Genomic DNA, 8,031 nt, shown 5'->3' on the forward strand with positions numbered 1-8,031 from the left:
ATTACTGTATCTGATAAGGGAGGGATATCAGATGTTTTTGTATGGATTTGTTTTGATTTCCTGTTTGTATGTTAGCATATGATTGTTGGAAAGTGCTGGTATATATTCGTTACATATATTATATGTTCTTATATGAGTTTCTGTAAGCAAAAAATGCATCGCATATACGATGTCCAAGCCTTATTTATTATCCTGCCTAAGTGTTGTTTCTGAAAGCATTAGCGAATGTCTGACGGTATTTCAAACTTTATTTCAACATCGTGGAAAACTGACTTTATTTCAACACTATTCGCAATATTTTGGGATTATGATAGTTTTACTGGAGTGAAATATATCGTGTTATGATCACCGTAAAACCATATATTTCACTGTCAAAAATGTTATAAATCATTGAAACAAGCTTCCTCAAGTTCTGTGTAGGTAGTATATGGAATATAGTTGTTTTTTGTAGCAGAATACTGGTACTGGTGGTACTCATGAATATTTCACAGTGGTCAAACTGCACTGTATGAATTCCGGAAATAGTGATCACCTAAGCGAGCGATCTTGTTGAAGAGAGTGACCTAGTTGTGATCAAGGTAAAGATGTTCCACCGTAGACAGAGAATAAAATGTATCCATCATTTGAACATTTTTAACTGTTATTTAATCGTGTATATATGTGTCTAATTAACACAAAAATACATATAAAACAATTTAATTTGTTTTTGGTACATGCCAAATCAGTACTTCATTCCATAGAGGGCATAGTGCCGTGGATTTTTTTCGGATTCAATTGATACATTTTAAATATATGAACAATTAAAACAAGAAGCTCAAACTTTTAAATGCTGATAATGGTGTAATCAAGTATCTTTTTATATTTGAAGAAAAATACTTATTCGTAAGCTCGTGTTTTTGATAGCGATTGATTGTCTCTTCGTTACGTTCGATTTTACCAACAATCCTGATACTTTCAATATTCATCAGATTGATTTTTAGAAAAGCGTAAATTTGATAACTTGAATTAAAGTTTGTGAGTAGCGGCCGATTACACGGGTTTTAGAATAGGATACCAGTATTTATCTTACCATATCGGTTGCAAATATTGAAAAACATACCACTGAATGCGTTTTAACCAATTTTGCAATTTTGTAAAGTAACCTCAAATGTAAGAAAAAAATAAAATCCAAGGTATTTTCATCTACAACATTTAGGGGATACGGGTAACACACACAGCTGTTCTGAGCAAAACTAATAGGTTGAAATTTTCGAGTGAAGGCTCAAAACAGTGAAATTCCGGTAAAATCACAAAACTACCTCAAAAAGCTATCTTTGATTCATATTAGCTCAAAATCAAGCACACCGATATATTATTTTTTCCTTACATTTTGACGTTTGGTATGAATTCCTATTACCAAAAATCTATATTAAAATAAAACTTTTCTCCAGAGCAGATCCTTAATTCTCATCTCGATTTTGCGATCGTTATTAACAGAACTCATATAGTTTTAGTTCGACAACTGAGACTCTGAATTTACGCATTCTCTTGAAAATAATTTGAGTTATTCTAGGTTAATCTGTGTTTCTTCGTTTTGGTTGTGTTTTGGAGCCACCTGTGATATTTTGTGTCGTCCTGTCCATTACGGTGTCCAGCATGGGAACAATAGTAGTGTCATGGGTCTCCAGTGTCAAAGTTCCACGGACACTCACGACATTTACCCATACCCGGGAGATTCTACTGTATAAATAAAAACTAGGATGGTGAGTAGTCGAAGGTGCTAGTTTTGGTACATTCTCGTGCTAGTTTGATTAATTAACGTCCTATAAACAGCCAGTGTTATGTGAGGACGGCCTCCCATGAATGCGGTGTGTAGCGTGTGTGAAGTGTATGGTGCGTGTTTTGGGGGAGCAGAAGCTACGTATACCACTTTGGCCAGGGGACAGAACCTAGAGCCTACCCCACAGGAGCGAGCGCTCAACAGAAAACCAAAAGTGAGGCGGTGTCAAGGGAGATGTTAGGAAAAAGAAAGTTGAGTAGGAAGAAGAGAAAATATATGATACTAAAGTTAGTCGATTTTACGACCATGCAATAGAGGCTGCTGGTACAATTCAAACGCCTTACCTACAGAGCTGCTTGTGTTAATGATCACGTGCTGTGACAAACCAATCAGAGCTGCTTGTGTTAATGATCACGTGCTGTGACAAACCAATCAGAGCTGCTTGTGTTAATGATCACGTGCTGTGACAAACCAATCAGAGCTGCTTGTGTTAATGATCACGTGCTGTGATAAACCAATATCAATCTTCTGCTACAAAATTGGATTTAAGAAATGATAGCAGAGTATTACCCTATAATTACGCTATAGTTAATCAAATACGTACATATTACATAAGCATCGCACAGACATTTGATTTTTGTAAATTTATGATATACGTATATTATATTACGTGACGATGCGTTGTCAGCAGGAACTTTTATTGTCGAATATTGTTGTTTTACAGACCCCTTGAAATTATTCTTCATGCAGCAACCTTTATAAATTTCGTAAAGTCTGGTGTTTCAACTGGTTTGACTAATTTAAATGTCGTAAAATTGAAATACAATTCTTATTGCTCTTATAAATAGATACATCTAAGTAAAAACACTTTTGTTTCCACGATAATTAAAAATGCGATACTAGTAAATGTCAGTCCATCGATGTTAAAATAACTTTACTTCTCCAGCATCAGCTGTCAGCCATGCCACTGAAGCAAATGTTATTATAAACAAATAAAATATACAATAATAATATATCTTATAGTGCTAATAAAAACATGCCATGTGCGTTGAGACGTGACAAACATTACGTTAATACGCTATATACATAACCATGAGTTATGTTGACAAAAAAAGGGTATTCAGTACAATACTCTCACCGGAGCCCTTGGCGGATCTCACGTCAAAGTTTCTGATTTAAAAATCTGATAAGATGCGGTTAGGTTCAGTCGAATAATGAAAACGCACTTTCTATAAGTCAACAAAACTTAACCGAATGGATGACAGTGACCATTGACTTATTTCAGGTTTGCAATATCTTCAAGCGAAATCAATGATGAATTTACAAGTTAGTCTATTATGAAACGTTATAGACCTGGTAAATGAAGTAATTGTACTTGGATACGTTGCTCCCCATACAGATATGAAATTTCAATACGTATGTGGTTTCTGTTTCACAAAGTTAAACAAATTATGCAAACTTTCGTGTCAAAACTTGACAAACTGAACCACGAAACAAGAAAACCGGTGTCCGAACTGCCGAACTAATAAACATATATCTAAAAAATAGGCTAATCTTTGGATTTTGAATCAATCACATACAACATGTATTTCGGCTGTTTGATTGTTTGTTTGTCTGTGGTATATTAGTGTTGTGTCGTCTTGTAAAATGGAACTTTTTCCCTTTTTATAGTATTACACTGTATATCAATGACTCAATCAAGTAACACATCCCACATGGTCGCATTATACTGACAACGGCATAGCCACGGGTTTACTTGCCAAATTTTTTCATGCGGGTTGAGATGTCCCTGTCATCATATATTGTTTACTCCGGAAATTGCCCCCAATTTTAATTGTTTGTTTTAACACATGACTATAAAATATTCTGAAATATTCATGGAAACATCGTCAACTTGAATCGTTGTCTCAAACTTCTACGAGTTGGTATCCATCACACATAATAGCATGTGTTATTGAGAAGTCATATGGTTACATAATGTGGGAGTCGTTTCCGCATGCCATAGTTTTGTGCTGATATCCAACATCTCATCAGGGGGTCATATTTGGATCATATTAATATGCTGAATTTGAAACAATTGCCGTTAATGAACGGACACATATATTTCGGAAGAATACATATTAACATACAAAGATAACATTAAAATTCCGGATACACACTTGATCGCCTATAAAATTGTTTTGAGAAACATATTCCGTCTTTGCATATTACAGAGGTATCTTCCTTGCGGGTAGGTATCGATTGTTACGTCATTATTTTGTGAGCGCAATTCACGTCGTTTTCTTCGAAAAGTATGACGCTACGCTCGCAAACACATGACGTCACAATCAATACCTACCCGCAAGTGCAGATAACTGTGTAATATGCAAATTCGGAATAATTGTCTATATAGCATTACAGTTGTTATGTTTAACGGTGAACCTACCTTGTAAATAGGGCAATCAGCTACAATTCTGTCAGCCTGACGATCGTAATAAATCAAGGATTTCATTCAATTTTATATTCAAGACACATTTGTTCAATCTCATACGCATTAAGAACTTAAATTGAGGTATTTTCATATGTTTTATACCATTTCTTCCGTTTATCAGATTTTAAAAAAAAAAAATTTATTTGGTTGGGCGAAACCTACCACCTTTCTCAGTGATATTCTCATATGTCACATAGAAGATTTAACACATTTTGGCTTTATGTCCCTAATCACACACTCCCCTCAATGTTGTGTAGACTATCTGTATACATGTATTTTTTGAAACTCGGATTTTAAATTTGTGCTTGGTATGGCTCCAAAATCACTTAAAAATCACATTTGGAATTACATATTTATACCTTACAATTAATTTAATTGAAACAATGAACTTATACCATTCCTCTATAATGAAATGACTGAACATTGACCTATTTCGAAAAATGTATATAAGAATAAAAGTTCAGAATATGGCTTTTCACCAGAGTAGTTACATAATACTATAATGCCATGATATCACTTAACACAAGTTTGCAGAGAAGCGTTGCTACAATGTATATACATTTATAAGCGTTACAGACCCTATAGGTTTAAGTCCCAGATGTTGTTATGGAAATAACAATATAAAATCTATCAAAACGTAGAATGGTAAGCACGAATCCGGCTGTAGCAAAACAATTAAAATACGTAATTAATCAACATTACTTCTTTTGAATCATTGGTTAATGCGGCCAGCCTTCTTAGGAGAGTAATGGATGTGAAGTGTTTTGATTTAATACCATAAAGTCTAGAAACAATTGTATGATAAACCCACAGGAGTCAAACTACCGGAATTTGCTTTAAAACAAATGCACAACTATAGGTCAGTATTATTTAATGATGTCTATGTTACCGTAACGGCGGGGATTAACAGACCATGTTTTACCTGGTCAGTCATGCATATCAATGAGATGTACATGTATACATGCACGTTAATACCTTCAGTCTCTGATGGTCATGACAAACTCATCATAAACAAGTTATCTCCCTTCCTTGGACGCATAATATAACTAGCAAAATTATTATGTACAATTCATCGAACATGTCCTCCCTTCTTTTGTCTACCCTCTCCAGGGCCCCAACCCCTCACCTCTATACCCTGTTTTCTGAGCCACTCACTACAACTAACATTTCACTGAATTCACCAATAATTATTTTTTCTTTGTTTTTATACTTAATCTGGCTTTCTGATTGGTCGATTCTTTTTTCATATCACAATGGAAAAGAAATATATAAAACAAATCTGTAAATTGCGCGGAAACCCGACGTTACCATATTTAGAGGATGTAAGGCTTATAGCAAACGAGGTGTACGGCTCATAGTGACATCAAATTCAGTAATTAATAATAAATGAGGTGTAACATTGTGTAGATAATGTTTGTCTGATGAATATACATATCATTTTCAGTCAGCTGACATATAACTTCAGCGAATATAGAATAAATTTCCCGACAATACGTACATCTATATATAGATACGTTGCCATCTGAATAGTCAAAGATAGGAATGTTTGGAAATTTGAAAGATTTTGGTTTAAACATATTTTATTGTCAAAAGATAAAGAGATCAGCCAAAAGTTATTACAACTTTGAAAGGCCTTCTCGTAACATACAATGACGAAACAGGAGACAATAGACACTGAAAATATGTGCAACATTTGTATTCGTGTCACCAAAATTGTAATAGGCTGGATCTTTTTCATCATGATATACTTTTTTTCAAAAGTTGCTAATGAAGGTGATGATCTAGTCGCTTCATCCAAGTCATTCCACATACATGCAGAGAAGAATGTATTAAAGAAGAATCAGTAAGAGAAAGTCTGTGAAGAGGATTTCTATAATTGCTGTTAGTTCTTAAAGCATAGTTATTAGCATTAGCGACTTTTGGAGAAAGAAGTGAATGGAGATAATTTGGTGCTAAATTATTCTCGATTTTTGTAGACTAAACTGTAAGTTTTATCATTTGCGTCTATTAGAATGTGTCTCAAGGCCCGGTTCAGGTGGCCGAGTGGTTATGATGTCCCGACATATTTCCGCAAGCCCTCCATCTCTGGGATGCAGGTTCGAATTCTATGCGGGACAGTTGCAAGTTACTGGCCGTTGGACGGTAGTTTTTCTCCGTGTAGTCCGGCTTTCCTCCACCAACAAATCATTCACGTCCTTAAATGACCCTGTCTGTAATAGGAAGTTAAACTAATAAAACCAAAACCAAACGTTTCTTAATATAAAGCTGAAACAATTACATATGAAAGTAAACCAGTAATAATTCTTGCGAATTAAATTCTATTATTTATTGTTATTTCTTTTTTCATGTGCAATATACTACACATAGCTAAATGATTTTATTCGTATTCATATTTAGTATCGCTATCACACTCATTCTCAAACATCTTACTCATATCATCATCATAAATCATCATCGTCATCACAACAACCATCATCTATATCATCATCATTCCATGATTTTCATCATCGTCATCATCATTATCATCATCTTTATTTCTAAACTTGACAATGGATCAGGTACAAAAATATATATATTATAGTAAAACGCATTACCATCTCGACAATTTGGTGGATATTGAATATAATTTGATCTACAAACGATAACCCAATTAGTGAGTGGGAACGAAATTAGTGCGTTTTGTACGTGTCTTTATTTTGCAGTTCACTGGTTACGAGAAACAAACAAACCACAATTTTATGCATGATTGTAAACTATTAGTAACACTGATAATGTAATAATGATACATATGAGGCATTACCTTAAATCATAAATAGTTATCCTTTTTTGTTTCCACCATCCCATCACTGAATAGATATATAATAGTAATGTATTACTAAATTCTATATTTATGGTCGATGGCGAGTTCCTTTCCAGCATCTGTTCTAACGATTTCACACGGTGAAATATATAATTATGCACTAGCAAAATTTAACACACATATTTTTCTGATGGGACAGACTTTTTAACTTGTAGTGTGTATATGTAGGATGAGTATGCGGCTTCGTGAAATCCTCAGCGATTTTAGGTCTTTTAGACAAGCATACTTAGTAAGGTAGTTCAGAATTTCCACTTTTAGGAATCTTTCGTTCCACACTCATTTCAGTTAAAGTTATAATGCATACTAATTACACTGTAACGATATGTCACTTAAATATTTGATATTTAAACATTGACATGTAACTTAATTATCTAGCTCCCCAAAAGCATATGTCAGCCTTCATGTATAAGAGAGCCGAAATCTAGGGATAATGTTTTCCTGGTTTTGAATAAAGCGCCTTCAATCACTGTCATGTTCAATGACTTCTGGTTATGACGGATCGTATCAGGTAACTAGCGTAAGCGCGCATGTGTTTGTTTACGTTTTTCTTCCGGCTTAAATGACTTAAATGGCTTACACAGGATTGTTTGAAACAACCAATTCACACATTGCCGTAAAATATTGTGTCTATCAAATATCGTAATGTGCGAGCATTATTTTCTTTGTAGATGCAGTCTGTTGAGGTCGACCACATGTTTTGTTTATGAAGAATTGTTGACATTTTCTCCTGCTTTCACAACTCTCGTGTTACTTCGATATTGTCGCGACGACGTTCGGAAGAGTTCGGAATGGTTCGGCATCTTTCGAGCCTATTTTTCATGTGTTCACTTCAAAAAGATTTTTTACTTTTATAATTATAAATATTTCCGGTGCTGCAACTTTATTAAAAGTGGTAAAATTAGATAGTTTAAAGCTCAGACAAACGGAGAAAAATATATATAA

At 34.4% G+C, this 8,031-nt stretch overlaps 1 protein-coding gene across 2 annotated transcripts in view; it reads left to right on the forward strand.

Annotated features, from left to right (window-relative positions):
• LOC138331389 (uncharacterized) overlaps positions 1–8,031 on the forward strand; it is a 157,660-nt gene that overhangs the window by 85,057 nt on the left and 64,572 nt on the right. The window lies entirely within an intron of this gene.

The sequence above is a fragment of the Argopecten irradians genome, chromosome 9, assembly GCF_041381155.1.
Source record: "Argopecten irradians isolate NY chromosome 9, Ai_NY, whole genome shotgun sequence".
Lineage (NCBI taxonomy): Eukaryota > Metazoa > Mollusca > Bivalvia > Pectinida > Pectinidae > Argopecten > Argopecten irradians.